The 13,115-nt window shown below is 41.2% G+C and overlaps 1 protein-coding gene and 1 non-coding gene across 4 annotated transcripts in view; both read left to right on the forward strand.

The window, feature by feature from the left end:
• JARID2 (jumonji and AT-rich interaction domain containing 2) overlaps positions 1 to 13,115 on the forward strand; it is a 281,796-nt gene that overhangs the window by 63,343 nt on the left and 205,338 nt on the right. The window lies entirely within an intron of this gene.
• Positions 6,474 to 6,577, forward strand: LOC135269319 (U6 spliceosomal RNA). Its single transcript, XR_010337626.1, has one exon. It is a non-coding gene; the product is annotated as a U6 spliceosomal RNA (small nuclear RNA).

Consider the following 13,115-nt stretch of genomic DNA (forward strand, 5'->3'; position numbering starts at 1 on the left):
ATTAATTTCAGATTTATTACTAGGAGCTCATGAGAAATATGTTCATTGCCTAGATTTCTTAGGACAGCAGAGCCTGGTTTCACCTAATTTGCAGAGTTCATTATCATGCATAATTCATCGGGTTCAAGAAATTCAGACTCCCAGCCAGTGTAGCTTAAAACTTAATAATTTTCTCAGGAGCCAGTCAGATGTCACCTAAAACAAGTGCTTGATAAGCTGTAGACCCTGGCATGGTTTTGTCCTGCTCAAAACTTTTGAGTTTCCATTCTAATCTTAATGTACAGTATGGTTGGTAACAGTTCTTAAATTTTTCTAGGTTTCTGAAGGGGTGCAGGGAATACCCCCACCCCTTACTAATTTCCGTTAGCAGATTCTAGTCTCTTTCCTTAATCCTTTACCTCTTTTCTCATTAATTATACTAGTGAATTTTGTTTTATTCCTTTGTGCTGCATTGGAAACCCAAGTGCCATTTTAAATGTTTCTATAATGGAGTGCATTCTAGGTTTTACTCTGCAGGTTTATAAATGAACTTTTAGAAGGTGGGTGATTTGAAAGTGATTCTCAAGTGGAAATAGAAGCTAGCGAGGCCAGATTCAAAGGCAGTCTGGACCTGGAGCCTCATTTAATGTCACCAAGAACTTGATGTTGGTGCTGTTTGTCTTTTCCCTACACTCAGCCTCTCTAAAGATAATGGCTTTTCACAGAAGCCTAAATGTAATGCTTTCTTCATTCCCTACTTCCCTTTACAGTCTTTAAGTGTCTTTTAGAAACATACTCCATTTGCATATAAACATTGATAGAAATTCAGAAAGAGAGAGTCCTGTTTTCTCCTCTGTGGTTACATAGTGACAGTTGATCTACTGAATACCTTCCTTCCTTAAAAACAATGAGATTAGGTAATTACAGCAAATGTGGTCATTAGCCTCATCTGCTCTTATTATCTTATTATGTATTTGTTACTGTGAGAGCCAGAAGCTCTGAGGATAAGCCAGATTCTCCACATTTTAAAAAGACAGGAATTGTCCACCGTAAAAACATGTTACTTACCATGGTCACTGATGGAATCCACAATTTGATCCACCATGACTTTTGCTTATTGGTGAAATTGGTTTTCTAAAATTTGATGAACAATAAATAGTCTGTGTGCTTGGATAGTACTTAGGCTAATATAGGAAAGTTTAATCGTGGCTTTTCTCCAGTTGAATTTGAAAGAGTGCAGTGGGGAAGTCCCCTGCAGGGTGGAAATGGTAGTAGTTGAACATGAGTGACCTTTTTGGTTGACTGACTGCCCTTCCTGTGAAGCTGCCCCAATATCTTTACCCTGTCAGGATTACTTCCTGCCTCAACCTGAATAGTTTAAGTAGCTGCAAGATTGATGTTGAATATCTCTTTGGGAAAATTCCATTCTCTTGAATTTAACTAACAGAATACCTCTTTCCATTTCTTTCAGTGTGTTGCAGTTTTGACCTCAGAAGGAATTAAAGCAATATTTCTCACCCAACAGACTCATTGTTCATCTTCTCTGGGCTTAACAATCCTGTGTTCCCTCAGTCATTTCTTTTAGGAAGGTTTCAGGTGCCTCATTATTCTATAATGTCTTTAAAAACTGACATCCCATGTTTGAAGCATCTGGTATGCAGTATAAGTAGTGTGATACTTTGCATCCATTTCACTCAGCCACCCTGCTTTTAGGAATTTGGCCACAAGGATGTGTAGTAAGTGTTTTACTGTGTATCCCAGTGAAAAATTGAAACCAATGGGGGATTGGCTAAATTATGGAACATCTGTTCTGTGCAGTCATTAAAATGATGTGGTAACAAGAATGTTGACTGACATAAAGTAGTAAGTGAGAAAAGCAAGTGAGAAAACAGTATGTACAGTTTAATTTTTTTGTTTTATCTTGGTAAATAATTTTAGTAAATAGATGTACACATGTAATCTATAAAGCATACATATATACACGTGTGTGTGTATATATATGTATGTATGCTTTGACAAATAAAGTGGTGGTGTAGGCACAGGTGGGAGGGGCAACTAATCCACACTGAGGGATGAAAGCGGACTTGAAGGACAGGGATTAGCCAGGTGCAGATGAGATTGGTGAGCAGTGGGTTCCACAGTGAAAGTGGAAGGCCCAGAGATGAGAAGTGGCATGAAAGAGGGATGGATGCTCAGGAAATAAGGCTTATCTATATTTTCTCCAGGAAATGTGTATTACTCTGTAATAAACAAACAAAAAAGGTACCTATAAAGCCTCCTCTTCTGAATAAGAAAGTCAGGGACCCAGCAGGAAAAGAGAATGCTCTGTTGGTTTAAGGCTGTGGATTTTGGACTCTTAATGAGATTAAGGCCAGGGAGGCTTTCCCAGGTTGGCTGGATGGGCTGGGGCTGGGTGTCTCTGGTGAAGCAGATGAATTCCAGATAGGTAATTTAATTTTCAGAGGTGCTGCACAAATGCCTTTGCCTCCTGCTACTGGTTAGAGCAAAACAAGCGTGTGATTTATGTAAAAATACATGAATATTAGTTTTTATCAAAACTCTGCAGAAGAAACAGTATAAAAAATGATGCTTCCTGCATAGCCTCTTTGTGGAATAAAATTAAGAAAATCAGTATTCTTTACAAATGACTAGTCAGAGTGAAACTGGTCTGTTGAACCTACCCTTTGTAGATAGCATTAATAGATCACCCTCTCCCACATTACTCCAACCAAAACAGAAAGGATGATTTACATAGGAAAATGCCAGCTGAATTAAACAAGGATGGCCCTGGACTCTGCTGCAGGGATTCTTAAGATGGCACAAGCTGGGCTATGAATGCCTTGGCCTCCTCCCTTCTCCTCTGTTTCTGGGCTGTGTTCCCCTCTGCATTTCTTGCTGGGTAGTTCTGGAGGGAATGGGATGCCCTCTCCTACATAAGCTTCTGCAGGTGCAGAGATGGAATGGGCCTAAGTGTTCTGAGATCTTCCAGGAGATGGGATTTCAGTCTGCAGAGTACCCATCCCCCTTGGCTGTGTGGTGGCCCAGTTCTGGAAGTTGAGATTTAGAACAAGATTATTGTCTTAAAATCTTGGATATGACTCCTGCCAGGATGACTTGTAAATAATTTTGTGCCAGAAACTGAGCTGACTTCGGTTGTGGGCTGCAGGCTGATTCCAACTCTGGGAATTCGTTTTAATTTTCTGTGCCCTGTTCATACTCTGAGTTGTCTTCTCACGGCTGCCTGCCCAGCCCCTTTGTGGGAATGGGAACACTCATAGAGTGAATATGAGGACTTCATATCCTTTGGGATGTGGGTATTTTACTTCCAAGGCTAACATGCACATTTTCAGTGACACAGTTGTTATAATATTTCTATAATAAGCTGTTGGTCTCAGAGACCCTTCTGCATGGCGTATCAATGGGGCTTGTGACCGTAGGAGTTGTAATTTCAGAGGCTTCCTATCATCCTCACTCCTAATCCAGTAACTCCCTGGCAGTGCCCGTTACCAGCCTCAGATCTCGTTGTGCCAGTCATTAGCGCAGTGAGCCTCTCTGGTATGCTTACACATTAGAAAGTCTGAAGTCTTGTGAGCAAACCTTTTCTCCCCCTTAGGTGAATATTAAATCTGCTGTTCTGCACGACACAAAAGCAATTCTTAAAACAAGTCACAGATGGCACTCTGATTCGGCTTGCAAAAAAGGTGACTTTTGGGTTATTTTTCTTTTAATATTTTTCTTAAAATTTTATTTTTCCTCTTAATACCCTAAGCCCTGAAAGGGGGTTCGTATTGTAAAATATTTTTTAATAAGTCACTTTTAACCACATGAAACTTGGGGGAAAATTTCCACATTTGGACCAGGTCCCTGGATTGTATTGCCAGAGGCGTGGCTTTTGGCAGTAACTTTTATTTAGTTTGGATGGCTATTTTCCGGAGAAATCAATTTAACCTAACAACTTTTCAGAGCTCATTCTACATAAGCACCCCTACTGTTCTGGATTAAAAACACCCAAAAACACTTGTATGTCGGTTTGGATTTTTAAAAAACCAATCTTACTGAAGTAAAATTTATGCATGCAACCATTTCAGGTGTAAGTTGTGATAACTTACGATAACTGCACACACCTGAGTATTACCGTCACATCAAGCTGTGCACCTCTTGTCACCTGAGAAAACTCCCTTGTGCTCCTGCCCTGAGCCCCCATGACAACACCGCCCTGCTTTCTCGCACTGAAGATCAGCATTTCCTGTTGTAGGTGCCGTATAGATGAACACTTCTGTATCTACGTCCCTTCGCTTTGCTTTGAGATTCATCCAGGCTGTGTGTATCGTTTGTTCCTTCCTGCTGTGGTTCAGTAGTCTCTTTTCTGTCTTTCTGTGCTCTTTGTGTGACTTGCTCATTGTCTCTGTTTCTCTTTTTCTTCCCTGTAAGGCTGGCCTGGTCCTTCTGTTATTCCCTGTTGTCTTTTTCTCAAGTGGGCATTAAAACTACCTTCTCTTTTCCACACACTGAAATAACCTGGTAACTGAGAGATGATCCGGCCAGATTCTGCCCTTACCATTACCCCTCATCACCCCGTTAGAGGACAAAACAAGCAGACATACTGATAGACCCAAGCCTTGTTGTTCAGACAAAATGCCGGTGTTCTCTGTTCAACATCTTAACCATAAACCAAGCTGCAGCCTTCAGTTTCAGAATAGTGCCTTCTGTAAAGCCTATGGAGTTTTTGGTTTATGTTGCTCATTTTTAAACAATCTTCTTAGAAAAGAATTCAATGCTGTTAATGGATTGCCACTGGAGCTCTTTTGTACATTACAGAGTTAAGCAGTGGGCAGTTCTCCTCTGCTTCCTGATCTCCTTTTGATGGTTAGGAAGAATATGCTGATTTAGAATAGCAAGGAGCTGTGGTACCCCAAGGAAACAGGAATATCTCGAATACTTTCCAGCACTCTGTTGTCATAGATGAGAAAGTCCCATTCTATTTGCTGTGTGTGCCTGACTGTGTACACTGTTATATCTCGTTTTCAGACGTATGAAGAAGGAGGGACATGGTCTTGCATTTGTGCGTCGTCAGTGGTGACTTCTCATTTATTGGTGAAGGGTGCCAGCTTTTCTGGGAAGTGTGCTGCCAACACTGAGCTGAGCCAGGGTTGCTGTGTTCGCCTCTAAGCAGGCAGGGTGTCGGTGCCGCAGCAGCATGCTGTCCTTGTGAGCACTGTGGAATTTGCAGCATGCCGTACAGACTCAGAAATGGTGTATTTTTCTTGTGGCATTAGTTTTTTGACTTGCAAATCTGGAAAAGAAAAGGAAGTCTTGGTGGAAACACTCTCTGGCTGATGTTACAGAAACTTGTCGACTTAACTGCATTTTAACAACCAGTTATTAGAAAATGAGTTTCTTCTCACTTCAATACGTTTGTCATCTAAACCTCTTGTCCTAGTGGCAGGGGATCCCTGCCCTGGGCCTAGGAGAGTAGATGTTGGTAATTATCTTTGGCCTGTCTCTCCTCAAATATCCTCTGCTGGTCCATGGCTGCCCAGAAGCCCTCATGGAGATGCTGCTTTTGTTTTTCTCTTCATTTGGGAAGAAAACACTACATCTGGACCCAAGGCCCCAAGTATCCTGAGGTGAGTCCTTCTAATTCTGGGTTGCCATGAATTGAGTGCTGCTGTTCATAGATAAGGTCAAGGGATGGCCTTAAGGTGCTCAGGTAGTGACTGGAAGAGGCCATTTTCAAATTAGTCTTGATCCACTCTGCAGGTTGCTGTGGCTGCCTACATGGCTCACGTTTCCCCGACTCTTGTGCTCTCCTGCTCCGATTTCTATCAGATTACCCATTCATTTATAACATTTGCCACTACTTCAAATACCTTATATGTTTACATGGTTTTGGTTTTCTCTGCTAGAATATAAAGTAATAATGATTAAAAAAACGGAAGAACCAAAATCTTTTTGTTCTTGAGGTGAATCTTCTGGCTTATAAATTTCCCTCAAGCACCTGGAACAGTGCCTGGCATGTGGTACTTAATAAGTATTTGTTGAAAGAATGAATAATAAGTAAATAACATTTTGAAATTGCTGTCATTCAAATTATGACTTGTGGTGGCTTTGTTTTAATAAATGACGTTGGGAGCTACTTATAAATCATACATTAGACATAGTTTAATCAGTTTGGTGCTTGTGTGTAGAAGGAGACAGAACCCTGGAGATGCAGTTGAGGCCTCTTGAGTGAGAGGAGAGAGGAAGCTTGGATTGGAACAGTATCACAGACAACCCCTAGTACATAGATGCCAGAGGTAGACCCTATAGGTTGAGGAAGATTTGGGGACTATAATGAGTGGGCAGTAATAATTAGTGAATTATTATAAATTGCTTTCATTATTCTCGGTTTCCTGACTGCTTGGTTTAAACTAAAAAATATGCACATACTTAGCCTGGTGTGTTTGGTCGGGCTTGCCACTATAGAAAAGCCTTTTAGAGGAAACAGAAGAGTGATCCTTTCAGCAGCATATATGCTTACATTGGAACAATGCAGAGAAGATTAGCATGGCCTGTATGCAAGGATGACATGGAAATTTGTGGGGCGTTCCATATTTTTATTTATTGGAAAATCAGGTTTGGATTATGCAATTTCAAGGAATACAGCATCTTCAGCCATAAGTTTTGAATGAGATTTTGCCTTAGAAATATTTTTTACATAATACCTATATTAATTTAAAAAAGGAAATAGAAGAGCAGCATGCTTGTCTAAAAATTGAATTGATTCTGCCAGAAAGAGTTTAGATGTGTTTTTATTGCACACAACTTCCTTCAGATGCCAGGTAGTAGACAATCTACAGGGCTAGGGATGATGAGAGAGAGTGAGAGCTGTGTGTCCCTTTAGAATGCTGTTCGAACCCATTTTTATAGCAAGGTCGATGCCCACCTGTGCCACCTGGTTTTCCAAGATTGTAGGAATGATTATGTGACCTGTTGCCTTGTCTTGGAGAGCTCTAGACTCTCTCATATAGCTTTGATCTTTAATGTGGGAATCATAGGGCAGTTAGTAAACCATAGGGTCAAGTGTGTAGTCTGCCATTTTAACTCAGAAAGGAGTGGTCGTGTATCTAGAGTGTGACCTTAATAATTGAGATTACATATGGTCAAATAAGTGAAGTATCTTCAACTGCTTCAAGTCACTTTTAGGCTGCAAATCCCCAGAAATTGTGGTTGTCCTGAATTACTGAAATAAATAAGTGTTGTTTCGCCCAATTCTGTCTTACGTTTTTTCAATTTGAGAGTTTGGTTAAAATTGTTAGTGGCACTAGGAAAATGCATTAATGAAGGAAGCAAATCCTGGAGTGTGTGCTACCTGGGCCCAGTGTGCCGTCCACACAATTAGTGCGGTTATTACTGACTTCAGAAATAAGTTTCCTAGGGCTTCTAAATTTATGAAAGAAGTAAGTGATGACTTCAGAATTATTTCTGTCTTCAGATTGATTCCCCAGCGAGTGAGGGCATAAACTGGGACCAGGATTAGAACACAGTTTACATGGGTCCTGCTTCCTGTTTCATCCCACAAATGTTATCTTAAGTATTTTCTCAACTAATACGGAAAGTACCACTGAAGTGGGACTTGTATACAGTTTTCATTCTAATAAGGGGTCTGCTTGCTCGAAAACATATGTCAAATACAAATTCTATGCTTTTTTTTTGAGATGGAGTCTCAGTCTGTTTCTCAGGCTGGAGCAACCTACGCCTCCCGGATTCAAGTGATTCTCCTGCCTCAGCCTCCAGAACAGCTGGGATTACAGGCACGCATATTTTTAGCAGAGACGGGGTTTTATGAACTCCTGAACTCAAGGTCTCAAACTCCTGACCTTAAGTGGTCTGCCCACCTTGGCCTCCCAAAGTGCCGGGTCAGATTCTGTGCTTCTATCTCAGATTCAGTTGCTACCCTGAAGAGGATGCCAGTGAGGAGTGTTTCATAATGAAGATTACGTCTTTAATCATTGTGAAATTTGTTGCTGAGGACAGTAGTCCTTATGCTAGAAGTGAAGACATTTTGCCAATAATAGTGGCAGTCTTTTCCATAAACTGGGGAGCTACATTTATACCCCCTTGTCAAGCAATATGAAATGACAGAAATACCAGGTATTTTAGTGTTCATTGTGGATGTAACCCAGTTGGGTTGGGAGCAGGGTGGAGAGAAACTCAGGAGTGAGCTATTTATCTGTCTAGTTAACTTTTGGAATGTCACTATTCTCTTTAAGGAACCTGTCAGTTATTGTGTTTCTTTCTCTCTCTGTCTTTCTCTTTCTCTCTGTCTCTCTCTCTCTCTCTCTCTCTGTGTGTGTGTGTGTGTGTGTGTGTGTGTGTGTGTGTGTGTGTGTGTGTGTTTTGTTTCTTTTTTGGCGGGGCGGGTAAGGATTCTCGGCTGTGTCACCCAGACAGGAGTGCAGTGGTATGATCTTGGCTCACTGCAATCTCTGCCTCCCAGGTTCAAGTGATTGTCCTGCCTCAGCCTCCCGGGTTGCTGGGATTACAGTCGCTCACCACCATGCCCAGCTAATGTTTATATTTTTAGTAGAGATGGGGTTTCACCATGTTGACAAGGCTGATCTTGAACCCTTGACCTCAAATGATCCTTCTGCCTCGGCCTCCCAAAGTGCTGGGATTACAGATGTCAGCCACCACACCTGGCCCACAGCTATTGTTTTTAACAGAGCTTTGAAAGCAGAATGAATTGGTTAAGAGGATGGCTACCCAGACACGCTGGGATTGAATCTCAGCTCTCTGTGGAATGACCTTGGGCAAGTCATTTAGCAAGGCTTTGTGCCTCAAGTTGCTTGTGTAAAATGGGGATAATAGTACTTTTGTTATAGAGTTGCTGTTGGGTTTCAATGAGTATGTGTTTGGTCTAGAATGAATCTCTTGTAGACAGTTGTGAGTATTATGGGTTGTGTTTTGTGTGTTTCTTGTCCTATCAGTTATTTATAATTAGAAATGGTACTTTGTTGCATGTACTTAATTTGATTTTTATCAATTTAGCAATAGAATTTTTTTGTTCAGAAATAATTTCTTCCTGTGCTTCTGTGAAATCCCCTTGAGAAAGGGGTAAGAACCAGCTCTGAGGACCAGTTAAAAAATAATCTATCTGAAACATAACAGACACTGTCAACATGTCAGTTTTTTCCGTTTTGCAGGAAAATGCAGGTCTCATTTAGGATAATAGTTTGATTTCCCAACATGGATATGGTTTTTGAGTAACTGAGAGTCATTTAAAAGTGATGCATAGGTTCGAAGGTAGAAATACACTTTTTTAGAAATCTGGGGTATTCAGTAAACATTGTGGTAAGAGTAATTTCCCCCAAAACTCCCTAGGAAATTTTTACCTTTGACTTCAGTAAACCTGGAGTTTTGCCTCTTGAAGTTACAGTGAGGTTGAACCTGAGTGCTTACCATGTAACTGATGGGTCCATAATCTACTGCCACAAGGTGCCCTCCATGTCTTGGAGATGCTGGTTCTGAAATGTCTTCTTGGGGTTTAGTTGGAGTTTGTCTTGCTGAGAATTTCGCATCTCAGAAAATACTATGGCTGCCCTTGTATGTGTTTTAGCTCCACACCCTTCATCTTCAGGGTGGATGCACCCTTGGGTGGCGTTGCTCGCAGCTGGAGTATGGAGAGCCGATCGAGGGCCGAGTTGGGAGATGCTGATCCCTCCAGGGTTTGTTTCTGTAACACCAGACCTGCTCCCACAAAACTGGTGTATTTAGGCCTCCCGTCTTCTGCCGTGCTTGTTGCTGGCCAGCAGTGCCTGCAAGTTCCAGCAGGTGAGGTGAGGATAGACAGGGAGGTAGGTTATTCTGTTTGCTCTGGCGCTGGGGTTCACTGAAGTTGCTGGATTTGAGTTTGTTCCAGATTAGTGAATATGTCAGCTGTGAGAATAAGAATGATTAAACAAATAGGACTTCTGCCTTTGTATTTAAACTTCAAAGAGAAAGCTGAACTCCAAGGCCCAGCTGGAGGACACGTGGATCCAGCCAGCATATTACATGGAGGCGATTGGTGAAGGACAGAGAGACAGCAGGGGAGGTGCAAGGGGATGAGGCACATAGTTGTCTACATGAAACAGGCAGGACTTTGTTTTTGGGCACCTGGAATGCTCTGCATGTCCAGCAAGAACTTCCAGGTTTTGTTGTTGTTTTGCTTTGGTGACGGTGGTTGCTGCCACCTGGAGCAAAGCTGCCTTTGTAGCCCACAACCGCACTGTTTCTGGGAACCACAGGCTCTTGTTCTGACATTCGCTGGAGGCACCCCCCTCCTTTTTCCTTGCAAGGCATCTCAGAGGATTGTCATTTGAGGCATGCCAGATTCACGGGTGTGACTGTGTCAGGACTGGCTTGTCTCATTAAAAAACATTTTTTGGATCAGAAACAATGAGGGGTGGGAAAGGCAACAAAAGCCTCTTAAGATTCCTGGATTGCTCAGGATGTTATAAACAGTAAGTGCCTCTTTTGATCTTGGAGGGTGGTGTGGGGTAGGCGAGAAAGGGGGTGGTGGTTATTGGGAAGAGGGCTGGAGCCAGACAACCATAATGGCTTGTCCAAAGGCTGCTGTGAATCCCAGTGGCAAAGAGCTCTGCACTTCCCGCTAATTTCGGTTTTCTTTACTGTGGCTGGCTTTATTAAAAGGGCATAAGGAAGCAGCCTAGACTTCAGTTCAGTAAGTTTTCTAGGGTAACAGATGAAAAATAAAATTGGGCCCTTTGTAGTTACAGAGAAAGTAAGTAGGATGGCTAGCTTTTATGGCTTATTTACTTTCTTGGGGAAGAGAGGATGCTGTCTGTCTCTCATATGTATATTTCACGCTTGGAATGCTGTAAATAATCAAAGAGATTCATTAGACAAGCAGAGATGTTTCATTCTGTGTTGAAACATGGCAAGGTTTGAAGTTGGTGGACCAATGAGAAGCTGTGCTGCCTTGAACAATAATTTTAAAAGGATGGCTTTGACAATCAGCATATCTTTTGTAACTTTTTCTTCACTGTGGTTCTCCAGTGGCCATTTTGTATCGAGTGACATGGAATGGAATTTCTGTGTTTCTTTTTCTGTTTTATTTTTTTATTTTTGTTTTTTTGGGGGGAGGGTACAGTCTCCCTCAAGCCAGTTGCCCATGCTGGAGTGCAGTGGCGTGATCTCAGCTTAGGACAAGCCCTGCCTCCTGTGTTCAAGTGATTCTTGTGCCTCAGTCTCCTCAGTAGCTGGGACCACGAGTGTACACCACAGTGCCTTTCCAGATTGTGTGTGTGTGTGTGTGTGTGTGTGTGTGTGTGTTTGTTTTAGTAGAGATGGGGTTTCACCATGTTGGCCAGGTTGGTCTTGAACTCCTGGCTTCAAGTTATCCACCTGCTTCGGCCTCCAGAAGTGCTTGGATTACAGGCGTCAGCCACTGCATGCTGTCTGTCCCTAGTTTCTGTAACAAAATTGGGAAATGAGATCTGTGCTTGAGGGAGAAACAGGATAAGTGTAACCTGAGGGTGGCCCTTTGAGTATATATGATGAAAAACTACCTAATCAACGGTTGCAGATTATGTAAATTAAAAAAAATAGTGGTGGGTTCTTCTTAAATTATGTAAATTTGATGCAGTCATCAAGGCTTCTTGCTTCACTGCATCATTTAGCTTTTGATTTCAGAGAAGTTCAGCCCCTCGACTCTTTCCTTACTGGAGCTAAGCACTGAGATATTTCATTCATACCCTTATTAGAGAGTGTATCTGTGTAAATACAAGTAATTTTAAGTAGACAATGTTATATTAGTAGAACCTGGTTACTTTGAGCTTGCCGATTTCTTCCATTGTTTTACTAGTATGTTTCAAATATTTAGCATGGTGAGCTGAATAGCTTCTGATCTGTGCAAAATCGGTGTCCAACAAAAGCTGACTAGAAGGGACTGTGGTTATTATGGAAGCTTCTGAAGAGAATGGGAAATACGTTGCTGTGTTAATGTCCTCTACAATTCCAGTGACTTAGCATTCAGTTAAGACACAGGTAAAGTGTTGATTATAAGCCAGTAATTCAAGTTAGATTAACTGTTTCTTTTCCATCATAACCAGTTGAGAGGAGGAAGAGTTTAAATTTAATTAGGTAGTTCATAAAATGTAAGTGTGAGAATATAAAAATGTATTTAAGAAATTCAGTGATTGTACTTCACACAAATTAGAGTGGATTGGTAGCTTTGGGGGACTCTGTCATATAAGTGGGTTGAAGTAGAAGGTGAAATGATGACTGTTCATTATCAAAAGTGTACATAAATTTGATTTGTAGGTTATTTTGAAACCTAATATACTTTAAATTCACCTGGTATTCACTAAAATTACAAAGAAGATGAACCTGTATAGCTAATGACACAAATGTTTTCTGCTTATCTAATCAGGAATTCTTCTTTAGTAGCTAGATTAGATGTCACTCAGAAAGGATAATATAAGAAATAATTACTATATTTCATTTGTGGAGTTAACCATATGGTCTCTAATTTACATATATTGCATATGAAAATAAAAACAATAAAGAGCAATAGCCAGGGCCATGCAAAAATATGATGTGTTCGCGTTCCCTCCCTCTCCCTCCCTGCCTCCCTCCCTCCGCCCCTCCCTCTCCTTCCCTCCCCTCCCGTGTGTGTGTGTGTGTGTGTGTGTGTGTGTGTGAGAGAGAGAGAGAGAGAGAGAGAGAGAGAAACTTGCATATGAAATATGACCTGCAGTTTGTAGTAGTTTTGTGGTATTGGTGCATTTATTCATCTTTTTTGGGAGTTTTATGAAATGGTAGAATTCTAATTTGGGGATGGGAGGCAGTGTATCATATGATTTTATTATTACAAGTAGTATTTTGCTGTAGTTAGTATGTTGTGACCAGATTGAAAATGCCAGGAACTAGATCTGTGCAAGAATTCAACCAGTCCGATTACTCAGGGTTATCAATTACAAAACACCTGGCCTGTGCCAATTTATGATATATTAAGTTTTAATATCAGTGTAATCATCGTATACCTTGTGGGGATAAAGGGGATGTCATTTTTTACGCCATGAAGAAAGTAATCATGAAGTTATTAATTGTTTGTGAGTTGTCCACTGTGTAACTGAGGCTAACTGAACTAA

The sequence above is a fragment of the Aotus nancymaae genome, unplaced genomic scaffold (assembly GCF_030222135.1).
Source record: "Aotus nancymaae isolate 86718 unplaced genomic scaffold, 86718_ANA_hifiasm-v0.15.2.pri h1tg000051l, whole genome shotgun sequence".
In the NCBI taxonomy this organism is placed as follows: Eukaryota; Metazoa; Chordata; class Mammalia; order Primates; family Aotidae; genus Aotus; species Aotus nancymaae.